Consider the following 24327-nt stretch of genomic DNA (forward strand, 5'->3'; position numbering starts at 1 on the left):
GTGAGTTAGTATGAATGACTTTGCTACAGTTGCTTAGAAAAAAAATGGCAACATAAGGTTGAAAACATATAAATCACATACTCTGTGTTTCTAAAACAAAACCAGCTAACAACATGCAAAAAGCACTTGCTGTCCTCTAGAATGGTTATTTATGTGGTAAACACACCTTTGCCACAGTGAGACACATTAGAAAATAATTAAACTCACTGGGTCATCTCCATTTTGAAGCCATCTTGATTTAATGCTGCACAGGGAAGTAATTAGATGAATTTGAAACCACAGTCTTCGGGGAGAAAAATAGGGCAGAATGTATTCCAAGAAGGGATTGCAGGCAGCCTGAGCTACCACTATTATGCAGAAAAGAGACTAAAAATAAAAGTGGCACACAAGCTATGGAGGACTTCGTACTGAGTACTGTGCCGCCTGGCTTTTCAGTGTCTAGTGCCTCTGTTTGTAAATGCTGGGAGTTCTCCACCTACTGAATCAGGGAGTGCTTTGTGAAGAACCCAATTCTAAGTTTCCACAGTAGAGAGACTGTCAACTTGCTTTATAGGGGCAAGCACTTTAATCTATTTTTTTATTACCTTCTCCTGCGGTTTTTCCTATGCTCTCACTTCCAGCTCAAGTTTGGAATGTGTAGGTAGAAAGACAAAATAATTCCCACTGGAGAAATTCAGTCACAAATAACATTCTGCATCCATGAAATAATAACAGTAGCACAGATAAGAGTTCAGGTCCTCAAATCAAGTAGTCCTGAGTTCATGTCCTTGATCTACTGTGTGCAACTTGGATTTAGCTCCCAAGTTCAGCTTCGCATTTGGTTCATGTCTAAGCCACATAGACAGTAGGGAATATGATATAAGTAGTAAAGGAAAGTATGTTTTAGCCTCCGAATTCATATACTGGCACAGACCTGAACCTCTTGGGAGGTGGGAAGTAAGGTGCAAGTCAGAAACAGAGATATGCGTGATTAACATTGAATAGCGTTGTCTGTGCTTGTGGTTTCTGAGGCTTGGGAGAACACGAACTTTGGAAGTTTCTGTCTTCCTTGGGGATAGGAGCTAAGCCTAGTCACTTCTTGCAGCCTTACCAGTGCCTCATTGCTCTGCCTGGCATGGAACAAGTGACCAAATGGGGCACTGTGCATGGGGCAGAGAGTCATAGTCTCCCACACTTTCTGTTATCTGTGTTCTCAAGGACCTCAGAACTGAGGACTCAGGGGGCAGAGCCATGCTGAGGCAATACTGTAGTGGGTCAAAACGGATAGAACCTGAAGATAACAATGCAGTTATAAGATGGCAATGCCTGCTAATGCATGTGTTCGGGCCAAAGAAACTATTTGGTGCTCCCAGGACCGAATTCAATGTGTTATATAGAAAAGAAGAGCCAGTGGGGCTTCTTGGGGGAGCCACTATCACCTTGGAGTCTCTTGAGAATCTTTTCCCATTTGACCCATTCTTCCCTCCTGGTGCATTTTCTTCCAACCCCTAGAAGACACTTCTAGTTACAGTGCTTCCTTGGCCAGGGGGAGAATAGCTTGATGACCCATGGACTTCTCACTGACCCAGAGTCTCTGGACTCCTCTGAGGAGGATAATTATGTTTCAAAGGGCAGGCACTGAAGCAGTCTTGGCACACTACGAGAGATTCAGTAGGAATAGCTGCTATCAAGGATAGGACTGTGTAGGAAAAGCAGGAGTTGTTTTTTTTAATGGCTCTGTGCACCTGCTAGCAATCTCTTATTCACCTGCTCATTGGTGTATTGGCTGGATTTTTTTTTAATGAGACTTTCCCTAGGTGCATTTGGCAAAGGATGTGTGGAAACTATTTATTCTCTGCCTCCCATGAACCCCCTAGGCTCCCCTCAAATCATCTAGGCCTTCACTGTTTTCTTCCTTATTTCTTGCCACCTGGTGTCCTGTCAGGCCAATTTTTGACTGCAATGGTTTGTAATCTGCTGAGCTGTGCTTAGCAGAATAACTACTCCCAGAGCAGCTCTGCTCTAGGGATAATGACATAACCATTTATACTATAGATTGTAGGATCAAAGCCTTGGTCTTGAATATGATCCACGGGCCATGAGCATACTCAGCTCAAGTGTTGTGGAGCATGTTCAGTGAAGTCTTCACCACTAGCAGCAAAAGTGGCTCCTGTTGTCATAGTTTACTCACGTGATGCAAGGATGGTGTAGTGTACGGGTGAGACGTGTAGGCTCTTGTGCCAGATAGTGTGAATCCCAATTCTAGTTCTACCGCTTATTAATTCTGTGACTATGAACGAGTCACATGACTTTCCCAGCTTTAGTTCCCTTATTGACAGCATAGGAAGAAACAGCAGGTACTCCTAAACTATTGTGTAGATGTCATCAGATAATCCACATAATGTCTTCGGCATAGCATCCCACAAATGCTAACTCTTCTGAAATTCATAGAAATATTTTTAGACTTCTGCAATTTTGTCCATGTTTCAAGTTCATGCTTCGTTATTTGGTTCTTTTGGCAAAGATCTCTGGGGGATAGGGCATTTCAGTTAGAAGTTTAGGAAAGTACTTTGAGACCCGAAATAAACCCTAAGTAGGAGGCATAACGTTGGGGGATTAGGCTGCTTACAAGCTAGGAAATGATGGGCTCTGGGCTCTGCCAGCCATTCCTGTAGGCTGAGTACTCCGATCTGCCGAAGGCCTCCCCTGGCTGTTACAGCATCTGCTTAGACTGTATTTGTTTGTCTAACTGCCAGATCCCGGGGCACTCAGATGCTTATGTTTTGAAGCTGTTTTAGTATTTACTAGCTTAAAAAAGTCATTGGAATTTAAATATGAAAACTAACAGTAAAACAAGGGTAATGATCCAAAATCAGACATGCAAAATCAGGAAGCATCCAATATATAACTGTAGCAAAAACAATCATTCAGAAGTTACAATAGCAAGAGACAATGCAAATGCAACAGAATGAGCAGAATGGCATGAGTAGGAAACTACTGATATGGCTGTAGTATAAATTCATCAGCACTATCAATGTAGGTTGGGCATCCTTAATCCAAAAATTGGAAATCTAAAATGCTCCAAAATCTCAAACTTTTCGAACATCAACATGATGTTACAAGTAGAAAATAGCCACATGAGTTCATTCTATAAACTGTAGGCAAAGCACAGACCCAGTGTAAACTTAGCATCAGGCTACTTGTCTAAGGTACAGATGAAACATACATGAATTTTGCCTTTAGAATTGAGTCCTATCCCTAAGATACTTGATTAGATATATGCAAATATTCCAAAATTTGCGAAAACATAAAATCCAAGGCACTGCCAGGTGGCAGTGGTGCATGCTTTTAATCCCAGCACTTAGGAGGCAGAGCCAGGTGGATCTCTGTGAGTCTGAGGTCAGCCTGGTCTACAGAGTGAGATCCAGGACAGGCACCAAAATTACACAGAAAAACCCTGTCTCAAAAAAACCGAAAAAAAATTAAAATAAAAAATCAAGGTACTTCTGATCCCAAGCACTTCAGATAATGTATCACTACTTCCTTCCTTGGGGTCAATCATAAGAACTTTTTCATTCTGGTAATTTTTTTTATGGAAAAACATTTTTAAGAATAGATGTAACAAGTAAGAGAAATAAATCAACGTCTTAGCAATGTAACACTTTACTTTAAAAACTAAATGTTGAAGTTTGAATATGAAGTGCCCTCCAAGGATCTGAGGTAGAAGTAAATTCTAATTCAGAATAGCCTGAACAGTGCAGAGAAAGTTGGTACACCAAACCCAGAGCCCTTTAAGGAAGTCCTGTAGAGCATCCCATGACCTGCAGGTGACATGTTACTTTCTGCCTACACAGTTATTTTCATTGGAAAGAGATGTGTAAGGACATTAGACATTACCACATGAATAGGATTTACTGAAAACGGCTCAGATATTAAAGAAAACAAACTTAAGTGATGTTTTATACAGATGATGAAATTAAAATTCCCTGGGCCCAGTATTCATCCATCGTGACCTCAGGAAGCATGCTATGTCTCAAGGAGTGTGGCCTTCTACCCTCAGTCTGTTAAATTCTGTGCTGATCCTCAGTGCTTTCTAGATGGCTTTCTATCATCATGTTGCCACTTGGTAGATTTGTTAGAAAGTGATCTTGACCATCAAGAAAATCCATTTGTTTTAAACGTGAAATCTCAAGCCTCTTTATTTTGTAGTTGAAGAGCTGCAGCAAAGAGAAGGGCTGTGATTTGCTTAAGTTCATGTGACTACAGAATAGAAGGGCTCAGATTCGCATGCCCTACTTCCCAGTTCGTTATTTGCTGGAGTCCCTCCAAATGTGGGCTTCTGCAGTCACTCCAGACTCCAAGATGGTATGCAAAGCAAGCATTTTCACATGACTTCTGTGAGCTCCATAAGAGAGAGCCCAGAAACGCATTGCACGGTGGAAATGAAGTGTAGACGGTTTGGATAAAGTTGCCACTTTTATTTTTCCACTAAGGATTTGCCTCTGAAACTCTCTTAAGGAGTTAAAATTCTCCACAGTTGTCAGTAATTGTGTATATGCATAAATATGCAGTGCAATTCAATAGCGGAGTTAAATATGTGATTAAGAGATATCTTACAATCAATGGGAAATTGTCTTAGCTTAGCATAAAGAAGTGGGTTTTGTGGTGGTGGTGGAGAGAGGCTTCTTTTTCCTTAGTCTTTTGATGCTTATTAATTGTGATAAGGATGGTTTAAACTGGCATTTTCCTCATAGGAATAGCACAGTTTTAGAAAATTTTAGCTTGCTCAACATTTACCGAGTTTAAGAATATTATATACAATATTTAGATCTACATTTTCTTCTCACCATAACCTTGAGATGAACTCTGAGTTCAGTAATTTCTGTTTCACTGTGATGTTACTAGACTATGACCCTAGAAAAATCTCCAAACAATATGCCTTGTGAACAAAAAGAGGAGAAAGCTAATAGAGGGTAGGCCCTTGTGAATTAAAACATTTATTAAGCTGGGCACAGAAAGCAATGCTTCTCAAACTTTGCCTGGCTAGGGCTGATTAAAACACAGATTACTGGGATCGTCCTACAGTTTCCTATCTAACAAGTCCCCAGGTGACTGGTTTTGCTGGTCCCAATGGTCATACTTTAGGAACCAATAACGTGGCACATTTTAATATATGTTTCCAAAGAACTTACCTTTTAGAGAGCACCTAGTGAATCACATTGTGCTGCAAGAGCTGATGGAAGTACATAGTCCAGAGTCAAAAATAACTGGGTCTTAATGTGCAATTTCTCAAACCCATGACCTAGATCACAAACTCAAGCAGTAAACTATAAGCAGGGACTTGTAACTTTAAAATCCACTGGTGGGGAGGTTATAGAGACAATGAAATCCCCAGGTAGTTCCTAGCTTAGCAAGCATCACAAATAAGGGATCAAATGATACCGTCAGTGAGGCTTCGGACATATACTTTTGATAAAATCTATATCATTGCAATGGCATGAAAAACTTGTTTTAAGTGTTTTATTTACACCCAATTTAGATCTTTTATATTGTGATAAGTATATTTTTTATGTGAATAAACACACTCAATCTTTGTAACCATCCTTAGGTAGGTACCCTTACTGATGTTTTACAGATGGAAAGACTGAGGTCCGGAGAGGGTTAAGTATCTAGTTCAAGTTCATATGCTAATAAGTAGGAGAAGTGAGTGTAGATGTGAAAATTTAGTCCTGTGCTATTAGACCAGAGTGTTATCACATTATCAGAATAAGAGCGCAATGAATCTCAGGTTACAAGAGAAAGATGAGTAGGGAAAAGTTTCTGAAGGTGACAGCTGATGTAGAGATTAATAACAGGAAACCTTTGTGCTAGAGAGGAGAGAGGGCATTCCACATATAGGTGGTGATGCACTGAACTCCATACTCTCTGAGTGAGATGAACAGGTGAAGAAGCTAAGGATGAGAATAATGGAGAAAAGCCATTTGCAGGCCTAGCCCATGACAGAAGGGAAAGCAATTGCTGGCTGCCAGAGGATAGGATGAAGGTAACCAGGGCAAGGGCAAGGCCGCACTGAGATAGATGGTAGGCAAGAACAGATTTGAACAGTCACTGGCATAGTCCCAGGAGTCTGCCTCATTGAGTTCATTTGCATCTCTGGCTTGCAAGCCATGGGGCTAGGCCAATTTCCCCAGGCCCTTTTGGTGTGAATTTCTTCATCTGTGGTCATGTGTTAGTCATGACACCTTATTTAAATCACCGTTATGATACTTACACGAAGCAGTACGCATAAAATAAACTGTAGAGCCTGCAGAAGATCTTTTCTTGTAGTTCTCATTTTACAAAATGTCAGTTCCTAACCTACTATACATCAAGCAGCATCTTAACCTAACCTAGTGGCTTACAAAGTGATCCCCAGACCAGCAGCATCAGCAGCATCTGAGGTGCTTCTAGAGATGCAACCCAGATCTAATGAATCCAAGAGTCTAGGGGTGAGATTCAGCAGTCTGTTTCAGTGCATGAGAACGTGTGAGAATCTGAAAGCATTTTACATGAAAAGAGTTCACTTATTTCTCATAACACTTCTGTTGTACAGATGAAGAAAGAGGTGCAGACATGTAATATCTGACATCACACAGCTAGCAGGTAATGGAACAATGACTTGTATTCTATTGTGGGTTGTATATGTTTTGAGTGTGTGACCTCAAAGTTTCAAGTATTGGGAGCTTGGTGCAACATGGTGATGTAGGAGGTAATGGAGCTTATAAGAGCGGTGTTTGGACGGATGCCCTTAGAATATTGGGACATCTGGAACAGATTAAGGCAGCTCTCATGGGATCTTTGAGCTTGTCATAGAATGAGTTGTTATAAGAACAATCATGGGCCTTGAATCACCACTCTCTGGCTTCCTATTTAATGGTATGAAGTATTATTCCCACATATGCTTCCATTATCTCCACAAAACTATGAACTCAGGCCGCGTGTGTGTGTGTGTGTGGGGGGGGGGCAATTACCAGAGTTTGTGCAATGCTGTTTATGCTTCAATGTCCAAAAGTATGAATGCAATATATTCATTCATTTATTTTGAAAAATTAGTCTGCCTCAGATGTTCTTGTACAGTAATGAGAAACAAACTAATACATATACTGTTTAAACATTTTTCAAAGTTTAGGTGCTGAGGAGGTAGGCTCACTAGCAGAGAGCTTGTCTGTCACACATGAGGTCCTGGATTTTATTTCCAGAACTGCAAAACTAAAATGAAATAAAATAAAAATTTCAAAATTCTCTTAGCACTTAGCCTTACTAGGTTTCTTTTCATTTCTTCCCTTTTTGGATTATGTCATAGCTTGTTCCCATCTATCCTGTTATCTGTAGTGTCCTGTACTCAAAAGAAACACACTTTTGGACTCTTTGCTTTATAACACCTATACAGCTTTGCAAGGGACTCGTAATAAATGATAGGATAGATTGTACAGGCCAGTCAAATCCCTTCTTTCCTTGCTGAAGTGGAGAAGGATGGCATAGAAAACATCAGGGTCAGCAGTGTCAACTTAGATTAAAAAGGACAGTGACTGTTAAGGAAACCATTAGACACATTATTTTGACCTGTTCTGCCTATTTAAATGGAGTTCATTTCATTTTGCAAATAGAAAAATTTGAATTCCATAACTACACCACACCATCAATGTCCAGGCAGATAATGTGATCTTGAGTGACCTTAAAATGATCAGATTTTTATCAATATGCTCTTAATCAGCAGGCATATTAAGATTTTCTGAATAAATGAACTCTCTGTGGCCAGAGATTATAATGGCCTGTCCTCCTTTCTGTAGCAGGCATATATAACCTTCTTTATTTCTCACCTACTTTGATAGCTTTTTCCACCCAGCTAGCCAATACATCATTAAAACTACAGGATAAGCACTTTGGACCAGACCTGTGAGGTTCTGATAATTCTGACCTTTATTAAAAACTGGTTCTGCTTAAGGAATATAACAAATACTCAGCTAAAACTGCCACTTAAATTTTTGGATTGCAGTCTGCATGCTTGCAGTTGGAGCCTTTGAGGTATGTGTGTATAGGGAGGAGGCGTGAAGCTGAGGCACAAGGATCCCGAGTTCCAGGCCAACCTGGCCTCTGTAGCAAGATCCTGTCTCCAAACAGAAACAAATGAACAAAAATTAGGATTTTAGGCACGCCCAGTTTTTGTACAAAAAGACATAGCTGTTGTTGCCATGGCAAACCTATCTTCAGAGAGAATGTATTTGATTAAAAGTTTCTTGCTGATTATGACCTTTGTGGAGAGAAATTTAAAGATTTAAAGAAAGATGATGATATCTGATGCTGTCCTATGAGACAGAAAAACTAAAAATGCAGATTAGGGCAAAGAAAATAGGTCTCAAAGGTACATTTTACAGGTTAGGGGTGTGACTCAGAGGTAGCACACTTGCCTAGCATGTGCAAGGCCTGAGGTTCAATCTATACTACAGAAGACAAACAAAGCTCCAAAGGTCACATTAACTACAAACACATGATTCATGTTAAATAAGCATTTCAGAGTGTCCTGTATATTCCCTCATGATAAAGCTGTATGCTTGTTATCAGGACTCAGGATAAACTTTTTTTTTTATTGTAGTGAAATTGATATAATATCATGTTAAACAACAAAAGTGAATAATCTAGAGTTAGCTCATTCCAAATGCTGAGCAATCACAACCTCTGCCTAATGACAAAGCATTTTCATCTTGCCCCAGTGAAATTTCATTAGTTCAACAGTTATTCCCCATTCCTTCACTTCCCCTGCCTCTGGTAATACTAAACTGATTTCTATGTATTATGGATTTATTTAGCCTAGGTATTTCACATAGATAGGCTAATAGTACATGTGACATTTTGTCTGACTCCTTTGACATAGAAAGTGTTCAAGACCAATGCATCACATAGCCGGTATCAGCACATCACTTCTTTTATGGATAAGTAATATTTCAGTGTTCATATACATCACATTTTATTTTCTTTGGAGTATAAACTTAGGAACAGAATTTATTTGTTATGAAGTAATTCTAACATTAACTTATCGAGTAACCTTAAAAGCCACACAATTTTATATCCCAACTGGTAATGTGTAGGGATCTGATTTCTCTGCATCTTTAACACCACTTGACACTTTTCATTTCTGTTCTCAAAGTCTAGCCATCCAAGTGGATGTGAAATTGTATCTCATTATCATTTATGTTTGCATTTTTAAATGTCTAACGTCATTGAACATCTTTTCAAGTGCTTTCTGTTGCTGTTTACCTTCTTTTGAGAAACATCTACTTAACTCCACTGTCCATTTTTATTAGGTGATCTATCTTTTTTTGGTGAGTTTTGAGTAGTCCTTTAGGTATTTTGGATATGAGACTCTTATCAGACAAATGACTTGCAAATACTTTCTCTTGTTATATTGTGATTACTTTTTTTCATCATAAATTATTTTATTGTCTCCTTTCAAGATATATTGGGATATTTCTCCATCATGCTCTTGATTTGAGACATGATCACATATCACTTCTATGTGAAAGATGTAAATGCTAGAATTGTTTGTCTTGGCAATCAGTAGATTACTCAGCAATAGGCAACACTGAAGATCATAGCAGTTCTCTCATTTTCTGTTCTTGAATGGGGATGACCTATAGCCATTGATTCATTCATAATGAACATGTATCATAAGAAAACACTGATCTTTTATTGCTGCAGGTTATAGAAATTTGGATGTTATTATTTCAACATAAGTTAAGTTTTCCCGACTAATACGCCAGATCAGGTAAATCATTGAGTTAGCGTCTTAGTCACTGTTCTATTGCTGTGAAGAGACACCATGGCTGAGGCAACCTTTTTTTTTTTTGAGACAGGGTTTCTCTGTGTATCCCTAGCTCAGAAGCAAGGGGACTTCTATGAGTTTGAGGCCAGCCTGGTATACATAATGAGTTTCAGGACATCCTGGACTACATAGAAAAACCCAGTTCCCCTGCCTCCCCAAAAAGAACGTCTTTAGCACAGTTGATGAAAGACTGAAAGACCTTTATGATGTCACCCAAGACCACCTCTTAAACATAAATTCAAGTAATTTATATTTTCTACATCTAAAAATACTTTTGATGTGGACACATTTTCCTAGAAAGTCATTCATTTCATCTAAAATTCCACTTTTTGTCAACAATTTCAACATCATGAACTTTGTTCCCATTACCTATTCTTACCACTACTTCTACCATATATATATATATATATATATATATATATATATATATATATATATATATATATAAATCTATTTTGTAGCAAGGTCAACTTCATCCATGCTGCTGTGAGTACTGGCATGATCTGTCATAGAGGGCATGCTTGTGTCCACACTCTGTTTTAAGTGTTTTTCATCTGTGATATTACAGGACCCATTTCTTTGCCTGACCTAAAATTTTCAATTGCTTTAAAGCATTTTGATTGCTTTAATTGCAATGGTCTGCTTACTTTATGTCTTGCCTTTTAGGAATATAGACTTTCTGAGAACAGAGACCTTATTTGTATTATTCATTTTATAACCAGTACCTTGAAGAATGTCTAGGCTGTGGTAGGAAGAAAGAATGATTGAGTATATTTTTGGCTCTCTCTCTTTTCAAATGACTCTGGAACCAAAGTAGAGACAGGATTCAATATTCAATCATATCGTCGACATTCTGCTAACTTTCCTACCATTCATGAACCAATCTTGTAGTCTGAAATCACAATTCACCTTTGGTTCTAAGTGTTTTTGAATTTATGAAAAGGCTGCCTTTTTCTCATAATGACAGTCACTGACTTTATAAAAAATGCCATTTGCAAGAAATGGAATTCAGAGTTGCCTTATTAGTCTGGGGCAGCTCAAGCATTCTTAAGTTCTGAGCCTTTTATGAATATGACTATGATTACAGATCAAGAATATAGTCGACTTTAACAGTCCTTATGTGCGCTTTTTACAGCAAATATGCCATTCGAGTTTCACTTATATGGGGTTCATTACAATTTTACTTACATCTTTTTATATGACAGAACTCATAAAATTATTGGAAGTAGAAAATGTTCTGAGTGTTCTGCCTTTTATCCTCTCCTTAAAACAAATAATTAAGGAAAATATTCAATCACCCTAGATTGCCCAGCTACTCTGTTGCTTTTATTCTATGTTCAGGAGCATTTACTGAACAGCCTAACTTAGTCTTTCTCTAAGAGGGACATATAAAGTAGTGTAAGATATGGTCTTCGAGACATTTGTAAAAAGAATAAGATGTACACAAGACACTTAGCCATCAATATAGGTTTCCAAGTCTTTTGTTGTCCGCACATAATGATGTAATTGTTGGATGCAGATGATGTATAGTTGAAGGACATTGTTTGTTTGATGACAGAAGACATCGAAACTCAGTTATGCTGAGACTACTACAGAACCACTGCACAAACCAGAAGATAAAGTTCCATGAATCTGAATAAATGTACTGATCTCCACAGGTCTCCTAAACTATTCTACAGTGACTGACAGCTATCAGTGATAATGGGGTATGAGAAATCTGCTAAGCGGAAGCCATTCTTTCTTGTAAATCATATGAGCACCTCCTTGCATTCCTATCTCACACATTCTCTCAACCTCCATTTGTTATATATACTATGGCTACTATTGTGATTATTATATCCCTACTACTTACAATTAGGAACTTAATTCTGAGTCAATTCCTAAACATAGCAACTCTCAGCTAACAAGGCCTAATGATAGAGCTCTGTTTTATTTAGGCCAGAGGATGGCAAGGTAAAAAAGTGGGCAGAGAGGACTCCAGGCGCAGGCAACAATGTGTGTAACACCAAGAGCAGAGGCATTATCCATTAGCTCCCCATGTAGTTGGAAGTTTTCCTGTGTCCCCGCTGGCTGGCGGTTGGGACAAATCTCTCCCACTTGCATCCCCCAAGTAAACACACAGAGGCTTATATTAATTGTAACTGCTTGGCCATTAGCTCAGGCTTATTACTGACTAACTCTTATGCTTAAATTAATTTATAATTCTTAGTTGTGTTTAGCCATGTGGCTTGGTACCTTTTCTCAGTTCAGCCTTCACATCTTGCCTCCTTTATGTCTGGCTGGTGACTTCTGACTCAGCCTTCCTCTTCCCAGAATTCCTTTAGTCTGCTTGCCCCACCTATACTTCCTGCCTGGCTACTGGCCAATCAGTGTTTTATTTATCAACCAATCAGAGCAACACACATTCACAGCATACAGAACATCCCATAGCACCTCCCTTTTCTGTCTAATCAAAAAGGAAGGTTTTTAACTTTAACAGAGTAAAATTACATATAATAGAACAGTTATCAAGCAAGAATTACAGTTATAATATCTAGTCTATTTGTATTTGGCAAAATTAAAGAAGATATCCTATTTGTGAGTCTAAGGTTTCATATCAACCTTACCTCTTATCATAACCAAGGAAAACCATGATTATAACTATCTAGTCTTCAACTACATCAAAGACCTCAGAAGGATACAATATTATCTAAGAAATCAGGAAGAGCATTGTGAGCAACTTCCAAAAAATCTAGAATGACAGAGAGACAGCTGTCTGCCTGGACGGTCATCCAAAATTCCTCTGCAACATTGGAGCATCCATCTTCAGCCCATAGGTCCAGAGTTTCTCAGTCACTTCTTCCTCTGTCCTGTAGAATGTCTGGCAGTTTCTTCTGCAAAGCAGGAACCTGAAGGACCATCTTGCCTTGCAAAGTTCAGTGGTTACCTTCCTATGAGTCCTTCACATCTAGTTTATTATCAAGCAGTCTACGCAAGGGCACTTTTTTGACCAGTGGCTAACTTTTGCCACAAAGAAAGCAAACTCCATAATGAATTTCTTCAATGCCCATTATCTTCTCTGAAGTAGATTGGTGTTGCCAGGAGCAGATGTGTCTCATTGTCTAGAAAAGTCTGTTTTTAAAATATTTTAAATGCTATATTCTGTAGGTCTTCAAAGTGTTTGAAGATTACCTACCTAATTGAATTATATCTATGTATACCTAGAAAACTTAACATGACTATAAGCCTGACTATCATAGAAGACAAATTATTAATCTGTATTTCTCAACTATACATTACAATTTAAATGAGTTATATAAACATAATACCTTAAATAAGAGTAGAAATATATATATATATATATATATTATAACAAAATTAACTTTAAATTTATATCAATATGGTGATATTTTAATTGTACTGAAATGTGATTTTATTTGTATGTTAATAAATAAAGTTGCCTGGGGGTCAGAGCTAAGAGCAAGCCATAGCAGAAACTGGGCGGTGGTGGTGCACGCCTTTAATCCCAGCTCTTGGGAGACAGAGCTAGGCGGACCTCTGTGTGTTCAAGGATGGAGACACATGCCTTTAATCTTAATAGCAACCATAGAAGACCTGGAGGTCTGTACAGACAGGCAGTGACGAGGAGGTCATGTGGTTGGGTTTGTAACCAATGAGAAGGCAGAAAAGAAAGTCAATAAAAAGGACAAACAAACAGGAAGGAGGTCTCTTGCTGAGGAAGATAGCAGGCAGTGAAGGGTAAGGTTTTTAGCTCTTAGTTATCACTCTGACCTCTTAGGCTTTCATCTTTGCATTGATTCTGTGTTTCTTATTTAATAAGATGGTTACATCTACATATCAAAAAAATAAAATCCATAGCAATGTAAAATATTTTAAACAAGTTGTTGCTCTTTAAAAGTAGATTCAACATTCTATTCTTTTATCCTATCATATCTGTATCCTATATATCTATATCATATCCCCCTTTCTTCTTTTAGAAATAGATTGACTATGACCAATAACAATTTGTAACCAACGCCCTAAACAAAGACAAACATCCATAACCCATTTTTTGGGAATGTGGGCATAGTTTTCTAGGCTACTTCCTGCTGGTAAAGGGCAATGGTAATCTTATGAGGATCCTGAGAAAATTAAGAATTATGGTCAAGTCCTGGGAAGACCAGCTATAACCTTTGTTGATAGGTACCATCTGTTAAGGTTCAGGAGGTCTTGCTTGATCAAATCTGATCCATCTTAACCTGGAACAAATCCATAGCCTCTTGCTTCCTGTGGAAACAAAAACAGAACCTCCTTTCCAAAGCAACATATCCTTAAATCCAAATTTTGAAGTTAAAATACCTTTAAAATATACATATTGGTTTAACTGAGCAGCTTTTACAATCAAATGTCTTTCTGCAATTAAAAATATCAAAGATATAAAATAAAAAAATATCAAAGACAAGGCAATCCAGATTCTCTGTGTAATATCTATCTTTATGTGGCCTATTTTTATACTACCTTTACTGTCTCTTTAAAGACTTTATTTTTTAAAACTATTTCTTTATATAGCTGTCTATATTTATTTTCTTCTGTCTTCCAAGCCTATGTACATTTTTATACAAACTGTAAACCATTTAATGTCTTGTTCCATCTGAATCTGCCCTATTGTGAATCTATTGCTTTAAACTGCAGCATTGCTAGGACTGAAATGGTAGCTTTGGTTGCTGGCTCCACCCACCTCAGTTTTCCAACATGGCGGTGGTACATTTACTGCCAGCTCTGGGTCTGGAAGCCATGTGAACCACCAAATCTCAGAAGCAGTGGGTCTATGCCTCCATTAAAGCAGCGTGTAGCCCAGAAACCATCTTTTTTTTTCTGTCTGTACTAGCAAAGGCTAAATCCACCACCCACCACACTGTGTGGCTTGGAGATGCCTCTATATACTCTGATGGGAATCTGCATACATGCCACTTAGCCCATGGTGGCTGGCAGCTAGCTCCATCTCATAGGCAGCTGTCAGGAGATGAGTTTGCGCTGATGCTGGCATGTGACTGTGAGGAAGCCCAGTGTAGCTCCGTTTCTGTGCATTCAGAATTTTAAACTTTCTTAAGTCTATGGCTCAATGCCCAATGGTAAGCGCCAATTGTAGTTGGAAGTTTTCCTCTTCCCAGAATTCGTTTAGTCTGCTTGCCCTGCCTATACTTCCTGCCTGGTTACTGGCCAATCAGTGTTTTATTTATCAACCAATTAGATCAACACACATTCACAACATACAGAACATCCCACAGCATTCCCGATATTTATTTACCCAGCTATTATTTCTAACGGAATCTCTATCCAGATACACATTTCCATTTCTGGATATTAAGGTAACTATTGAAAATTTAGGCTAATGTATAGCATTTCCTTGATAATTGTTCCTTGTTCAACGCTTAGGACCTGGCCTATTTAGCTGATAAAACTAAAAAGTAAGTACAGAGAATTTATAATTATGATATTTCTATTTTATGGTGGTACAAATGTGAAATATTTTCAGTAGTACTTCAAATTTTGAATCTTTTTTAAAGATTTATTTATTTTTGTTTTATATGTGTGACTGTTTTGCCAGCATGTATGTCTGCTTATCAGGTTAATGAAGTGCTCACAGAAGGAAGAAGAGAACATTCAATTCTCTAGAGCTGGAGTTACAGGTAGTTTTGAGCCTCCATGTGGGTGCTGGGAATCCAGCCCTTTTAAATCTTGATTTTCTTTTTCTTTTTCTTTCTTTCTTTCTTTCTTTCTTTCTTTCTTTCTTTCTTTCTTTCTTTCTTTCTTTCTTTCTTTCTTTCTTTCTTTCTTTCTTTCTTTCTTTTAGTTAGGTCATTTTTTTTTTGCCAAAAGTAAGCATATACAAATGTCAAGATCATGATGAGGAAATCTACAGACAACTGAACCAAGCTCACAAGAACACAGGAGCATCAGACTGTCAGCTGTGGAACCTTCATGAGAGTGGACTAGATCTTCTGCATATGGGAGACAGTCTTGTAGCTGGGTCTGGTTGAGGGGCCCCTGGCAGTAGGATCAGGATCTATCCCTGGTGCATGAACTTGCTTTCTGGAGCCCATTATCTTTTGTGGGATGCCTTGCTCAGCCTTGATGCAGGGGGAAGGGGCTTGGTCCTGCCTCAATTGTACCAGGCTTTGCTGTTCCCCCATGGAAGGACTTACCCTTTTGGAGGAGGGAATGAGGGGTGCATCAGGGTGGGGGAGGCTGAGGGGGGAGTGGGAAGAGGATGAGAGGGGGATCTGTGGTTGGTATGTAAAAATGAATAAAAAAAAATCCCCTTATTATTTTAGCTTGTTTTAAAGCATGGTGTTCTAATCTCATTGCTGTTGCTTCAATAAACTACCCCAACCTAAAGAGCAACTTAAGAGAGAAAAGGTTTATTTTAGCTCACAATTCCAGGTTATAACGCTTGTTCAGGAAAGTCACAGTGACAGGCACTGAAGACAACTAAGTGGTCACATTACATCCATAGACGAGAGCAGAGAAAAATGGATGTATACATTCCTATGCTCAGCTCCGCCTCCCCTGCCCCCCGGCTTTTATTTTTATACAATCCAGGATCCAAACCTAGGGAATGGTACCATCTACAATGAACTTGTCTTCCCACATCAATTAACATAATCAAAACAGCACCCACACCCTCCACCCTCCCACTGCCACTCCCAAGACCTGACCATGAGCCAGCAATCCCTTACTGAAAATCTCTTCCCAGGTGACTTTAGCTTGAGTTAAGTTGACAATGAAAACTAACCATTTCAAACGGGTTGCTGTTACCTAGTCCAAAGTACCCTAACTGAGATCATTTGGTGAGATGAAAAAAGGAAGTATAAGATGCCCAGCAGACGATAAGGAAAGAAACCCTTACAGAAATGTTTTTCCCAAACAAGCAGACAACAAAGAGGGTGGGGGGACCAGTGGGGAACAACAGCAGCAACACAAACAAACAAAAAGACCTATTCTATTTTGGAACTTTATTCTTTTTTTTTTTTTAATTTTATTTTACAATACCATTCAGTTCTACGTATCAGCCACGGGTTCCCCTATTCTCCCCCCTCCCACACCCTCCCATTACTCCCAGCTTACCCCCCATTCCCACCTCCTCCAGGGCAAATCCTCCCCCGAGGACTGCAATCAACCTGGTAGACTCAGTCCAGGCAGGTCCAGTCCCTTCCTCCCAGACTGAGCCAAGTGTCCCTGCATAAGCTCCAGGTTTCAAACAGCCAACTCATGCAATGAGCACAGGACTTGGTCCCACTGCCTAGATGCCTCCCAAACAGATCAAGCCAATCAACTGTCTCACCCATTCAGAGGGCCTGATACAGCCGGGGACCCCTCAGCCTTTGGTTCATAGTTCATGTGTTTCCATTTATTTGGCTATTTTTTTCAATAATTGAGTAAAACCAAAGTTTATTATAAGCCACAGTCGTCCTAGGGACCTCCATGCTATATATATATATATATAGCCTCTATGGTTCTATGGGCTGTGGTCTGATTGTTCTTTATTTTATATCTAGAATCTGCTTATGAGTGAGTACATACCATGACTGTCTTTCTGGGTTTGGATTACCTCACTCAGGATGATTTTTTCTAGTTCCATCCATTTGCCTGCAAATTTCATGCTTTCATTGTTTTTCTCTGCTGAGTAGTACTCCATTGTATATATGTACCACATTTTTTCCATCCATTCTTCCATTGATTGGCATCTAGGTTGTTTCCAGGTTCTGGCTATTACAAATAGTGCTGCTATGAACATAGCTGAGCATGTATCTTTATGGTATGAATCAGCATTCCTTGGGTATATGCCCAAGAGTGGGATGGCTGGGTCTTGAGGTAGTTCGATTCCTAATTTTCTGAGAAACCGCCATACTGATTTCCACAGTGGTTGTACAAGCTTACATTCCCATCAACAGTGGGGGAGTGTTCCCTTTGCTCCACATCCTCTTCAACATTGGCTGTCATTGGTGTTTTTGATCGTAGCCATTCTGACAGGTGTAAGGTGGTATCTCAGAGTCGTTTTGATTTGCATTTCTCTGATGATTAAGGATGTTGAGCACAATCCATTAAGCCCAAAATATTTGTCAGCACTTTTTTTTCCTGTGGTTTAATTGGTTCAATTTTATCCACATGTATTCCATAGAAGAAATAAGTTACATCAATTTTTGAGGGCAGAGAAAATGCTTTTTGAGTAAACCAACCAACCGACAGCAGCAACAACAACAATAGCAACAACAAAACCACTAGAAACATTGATTCTAGTCTTTGTTTAGGGATCAGGGTTAGAATCAAGTCCTAAAAGGCGTAAAACTTTATTTCAGAATGTATCGCGCTGTTGAAAAGAGATCTAGGGTTTCCAGACGTTCTAACCATGTGCATAGATGAAGAAGCAGAACCCAAAGTTTAGAAAGATCAACTGAAAGAGTCAATAGTATGCCAAATAAATGAGGTGTGCAAAATGAGATATTGCCTGGTGAAAAATTTTTTAATTCAAAATTTAAGAATAAATGTGATTCTGGGCTGGGAAATGTAGCTAAGTGATAGAGCCCTTGCTTAGCATGGGTTAAGAAACTGGTTTTAATCTTCAGCACCACAAAGCAAATAAAAGATTGCTATGAATCTGGATATGTTCATCTTTATTCTACCTTCCCTAGAAATGATGTACCAGGGCAGCAGAACCCAAGAAATGCTCTATTTTAAAAATTGTTATATACTTTTAATTAGAAAAGTATTGTTTGTATATTTTTACTTATTGTAAAAATAAAAATGAGGTCGGACAAAGATAAAGCTTTATTTGACATTGGTAAGCAAAAACAGATAAAAGTTTTTTTTTAATTAAAAGATAAATTACAATCATGTTGAATTTCCCTAATATTTAAACATAATAGCACAGAGAAATACAACAAACAACATGAAAACATTGAAGCAAAATGATTTATAGGAATAAAAATATCAACCCCTCATTAGAGAGCTTCAGACTGAATTGGAAAAAGATACAACTGCTTGTTACTTGTGGGAAACATCTCATAGAAAATTATTTAGTAGTTAGAAAATGTTTAAGCTATGGCCAATAGGAACACAAAGCATGAGCCTGTACATCGAAATGAACAATGTGGTCAGGTACTTTGTTGCCATTTTCATCTGCATTTAGTAATTTAATGTTCCGAATAACTCTTCATGGTAGACAGGCTTGTTATTTTTATTTTAGAGATAAAACAAACAATGGAACATAAAGAGATTAAATAATCCCGGGTTCTTATTCTTGATGAAAAACCTGGGATTTGAGTTCCGTTTTTTCCTAACTTGAGAAACTCTTCAACAGTGGTTCTCAACCTGTGGGTCACATCAAATGACCCTTCCACAGGAATTGCCTAAGATCATCCTGCATATAAGATATTTATATTACAATTCATAACAAGAGCAAAATTACAGCTATGAAGTAGCAATGAAAATAATGTTATGGTTGGGGTGACCACAACATGAGGAACTGTATTAAAGGGTCACAGCATCAAGAAGGCTGAGAACCACTGCTCTACAACAGTACACCAGTACGTCACAGATTAGTCCTGTATTAGAATTACCTATATTGAACTAAAGAATACTTAGTCTTCTTCAGGGATTAACCCCTTAATTTGTTATCTAATACCAAGTGGTAAACCCGATTATTATGTATATATAAGTAACACTAAACAGACTCAGCAGGTTGTATTGATATATTATGCTTATATATGTGTGTGTGCATGTCTAACAATAACAACTAAAAACAGAGCCCATAAACTTAAGAGGGAGTGGGGGGGGTATGGGAAGAAGGGTTGGAGGGAGAAAATCATGTAATTATATTCTAATTTTTAAAAATTAAAAATAAAAGAAAGAATTACCTATGGTGCCTATGAAAAAATTCGAACTCTTGGCATCACCTCAGGCATACTGTAGAGTTTTGAAATTTGCATTTTAAACAAAGTACTCCAGTTGACTTTTATGTAAAATCTGAGAACCATCATATGTTGTGCCTCCAAGACAATGAGAAGAAAACGACTGAAATGGAAAACTTCAACACACCCTTTTTACCATAGATTAAGTTGAAACACTCAGCCCCTGGAGAGTGAGCTCAGCAGTTAAGACCATTGACTGTTCTTCCAGAGGACCCTCTTTCGATTCCCAGAACCCACCTGTTGTCTCAAAATCATCTGACTCCAGTTCCAGAGGATCTGCCGCCCTCTTCTGGCCTTCACAGGCACTGCGTGAGAATGGTGCACAGACGTACATGTAAGGCAAACCGCTCAATCACATAAAAATAATTAAATAATTAAAAAAATGAAACACATGCGTGCATATCACAAAAGCAGAAGTAGACTGGTAAAAGGAAGCAAACTTTTGGATAAAGAGAGTGAGAGGAAAAACGGAGAGGCGTGGGATTGATGTATATGATATAGTTGAAAGAAGCTGTCTTTATGGAATCCAGCACTATGTACAGTGAATGTATGCTAATAAGAAGTAAGACTATGAGGGCTAGAGAGATGGCTCAATGATTAATGGAGCTTGCTGTTCTTGCAGGGATCTAAGTCCATTTTTCAACACTCGTCAGGTGGCTCAAAACCTCCTGCAACTCCAGTTTTAGGGGATCTGACGTCCTCTTCTTTGTTCTCCGTAGGTATGCTCACACACGCGCGGCACACACACATACACATAAAAATTTTGAGAACGCTTTTTTTCTGGAATGCGCGTGAGCAAGGTCATACACTGAATACACACTGCCTATGTCTTGTCTGAGTGCTGGGATCTTTGGTGAAGTGCCCAGGCCTACTGCTTCAAAGTCCATGAAAGTGGTGAATATGTTAGTGAGCAGCCCTTGGCCAAAAAGGAAGAGACTTATGACTGGTATCCAAATCACAACATGTATTTTGTGCTCATGGGCACACTCCATTTCCTTGGACTTTACGGAGATGAGCATCAGGATTTTAAGGATGAGCAAAGCCGTTTAAAGAAGCTCCGTGGAAAGGAGAAACTAATGAAAGGAGAAGGGAAAAGAACTACAAAAATGAAAGAAAGAAAGAAAGAAAGAAAGAAAGAAGGAAAGAAAGAAAGAAAGAAATAGTATCAGTTAATCAAGAAAGAAAATTCCTTCCTCAATGACTAAGGAAGTGTATCTCATTAACTTTTCACATACTAGAGGAAGGTGACCTTCCTCAGTAGACATCACCCCATGTTAAGCTGTGGCTGGTTTCTTGAAGATATTCTAATTCTTCAAAATTATATTTACATTGGTTTTGCAAACTGAAGTTTACCTACTTCTCTAATGGAATGAATAAACTATTGTTTAGCAGAAAAAAATTTAAAAAGTAAAAATACGTGAGAAAAAAGTATATCAGGTATTAACAAAATATTTATTGGAATACTGAATCTCAAGGGATATTTCTCTAAACATTCATCGAATAAGTCTACTCCCAGGATTTTATCCCGAGGTTAATTAGAATCGTCCATGAAGATTTATGGGAAGATATTCATAAACAATTTTAAATTAGGTTTTAAGAAATACTGAAAGTAACCTACAGGTCTAAAAGTAGAGAAATTTTTAATTAAATTACAGTAGTGCCCTAAAGTTAAGTATTATGCAACATGGATTAAATCATGCTTTCAAAAACATGTAGTGACACAGAGAATTCTTAAAATATAAGTAGAAAAATAGCAAAATAAAATGATCACTTGTTCCCAACTTTAGAGAAAAACTTTGGGATATACATGAATATATTTGTGTGGTGTGCTTATACCCAAAGATGTCCATTCCATCACTCCCAAAGACTGTGAATATATTGATTTACATGGCAAACTGAATTTGGCAGAAATGAAAATTTGTAATAACCTTGAGATGGGAAGATTTTCCTGAATTGTCTGAGTGATCTTTAAAGACAGTTTTATCTGTCTTTAAAAGTTGAAATTTGCCCTGGAGAGATGGCTCAGCAGTTAATAGAACTTGTTGCTCTTGCAGAGAGAGGACCCAGGTTTGGTTCCCAGCACCATCATGGGAGCTCACAAACATACATAATTCCACATTCAAGGGATCTGACACCCTCTTCTGATCTTGACGGGATCCAGGCATATGTACACAAACATACATGAAGGCAAAACACTCAAATGCATACAAATAAAATCTAAGTTTTTTTTTATGTAGACACTTTGCAGCCATCAGAAGGAGATGTGCCTGTCTAAGAAGGGTGAGGATAAACGAAACATGGCTGGCTTTGAGGAAAGATGCCATTAGCTAAGAAATTGCAGTTGCCTAGAGAAGGTTGAAAAAGGAAGGCCATGAATTATTCCCTAGACCTTTAGAAGTAAAGTGAATGCAGTACTACCAACACCATGACCCCAGACGAATAAGCCCTCCATTAGATTTCTGTGGTACATGACTACAGATCAAAACCTTTGTGTAACAATATTACTCCACGAAAAAGAGGGGTGGTGGAAGGGGCTCAAGGGAGGGAGCTGGGAGGAGCTGGAGGGAGCAAAGTCATGTGATTCTGTTTCAATAAAGATGACCTTTGGGCTATTGCATACATTTGTGATAATGTGTTATAGTCTCAAACTAACACCGAGAAGAGTGTTAGAGTGATTGTCTCTGGGTGGCATCATAGGTGATTTTCACTGGCTTGAGACTGTCTTTCAGTCTGTGTCCATTAGCATCTCTAATGAGAGGCAGGAGAGGAGATGCGGATTGCTGATCTTGTGGACAAAACCTTTATGCACACTGAATTATTTCTTAAAATGAATTTTTTGAAGTGGTGATATGAAGTCAAAGGTTACTATGGTTTTAAAGTCCTTGAAAATTTAATGACAAATTCCCTTCAGAAGCTTTGTACCAATTTATAGCCCTATCCAAAAGTCCCCTTTGCTGACATTGTCATTGAATTAGTTATGGAGCTCATTCACTCACTTTGTGAATCTCAAGTAAATAAATTAAACAAAAAAATTACAGAGCCAAGAAAAGCTGAATGTTGTATTTTCTCTTTAAATTTTGTTCAACAATATTTTTTATCAATTCTTAGAGGTGTTTGGGGGGGAGAATTTTATATGAATAATGGATTGACATCATTTTCCCTCTCCCTCTCCTCCCTCTAACCCCTCCCACATTATCCAGCTCCTTCTAATTTCATGGCCTCTTATACTTTAATACACATCATCTTTAAATACAGGTACTGAAGAGACAGCTCAGTGACTAAAAGCTCTTGCAAAAGACCATGGCTGGACTCTCAGCACCCACATGGTGGCTCACAATCATCTGTAACTCCAATCCCAGGGGACCTGATGCCCTCTTATCTTTGTGGGCACCAGGCATATACATGGTACACAGACATGCATGTATATACATATATACCCAGGGCCACTTCACCTTACAGAGCGGCTTTAGAGATGCTTCTTAAGCCACATAAAGTTCTCTTGTGATCATGGATTATTATTATTACATGCTTTCTTGTTACTCGGCTGCATTTCAGAAGGACCAGCAGTTTCCTGAAGGTTTCAAATAGTCTTTCTCTAACACCTTGAAGTGCTTCTTCTTTTAAAGACATGTTTCTTTTAAATATAAACTCACTTCTAGCCTTCTCTTCCCTCTTCCCATCTCTGTCCGGAAATACTTTCTGCAAGTCTGGAAGCACCTGGGTTTTTAATAGGTCTGTACTTCCCAAGGATTTGCATCTCCTCCCTGCCTGTGAGGAAGCTATCATTCTTCAACTGATTCCAATCACGACTCTCCAGTGGGTAAATACCTTTAAGGTGTGGATTCAAGGGATGCATAAATTTTGCAAGAGAAACAAAATCTATGTGATCCTTATCGCTTGCTGCATTACTTGAATGATCATAACATGAATGATATTTCCCATAGGAACAATCACTATTGGGGGTCCAGCAACTTCACCATGTAGTCAATAGCAAAAAGTGGTACCTGTGAACCAGGATATGTGATAAATATTTGTTTTCTACAGTATGTATTTAGCATGTAAAAATGCAACTCGAACTACCCTATCTTAATCCAACATGAAAAAATGTAATTTCATATTTCATTAGTGTTTTCATGTCTTAGAATTTAGCAAACATGTGAGGAAACGCTCTAGATAACCAGCTGTCTTGTAATTTCCCACTGACGCTGTCTTTTTCTCTTGATAAATCTGCCACCAGTGACATTTCAAATCATCCCTGTGACCTTAGAGCTACTCTCAAAGTACTTGCAGTTGTTGATGGTGATTGGATTTATCAGACCAAAAAAACATTTTCAAATGTAAAGGCTGACCCAACATTTCTTTCCTTCACCTTCTATCTCCCTCGGCTTATTCAAAACAACAAATAGAGCTAGGCAACTTGGAGTGAAGTAATAACAGTGGGAAAACAAGGCAGTGATAAGTCAAAATTTTGTTTTGTTTTGTTTTATCACCCTCCATTTCCACAGTGGTAGAAAGCAAGTGCATCCAATGTCCTGGTAG

The 24327-nt window shown here is 38.4% G+C and overlaps 1 pseudogene; it reads left to right on the forward strand.

The window, feature by feature from the left end:
* LOC114696977 overlaps positions 1-20894 on the forward strand; it is a 38465-nt pseudogene extending 17571 nt beyond the window's left edge.
* Positions 20895-24327: the final 3433 nt, after the last annotated feature.

This window comes from Peromyscus leucopus, chromosome X (assembly GCF_004664715.2).
Source record: "Peromyscus leucopus breed LL Stock chromosome X, UCI_PerLeu_2.1, whole genome shotgun sequence".
In the NCBI taxonomy this organism is placed as follows: domain Eukaryota; kingdom Metazoa; phylum Chordata; class Mammalia; order Rodentia; family Cricetidae; genus Peromyscus; species Peromyscus leucopus.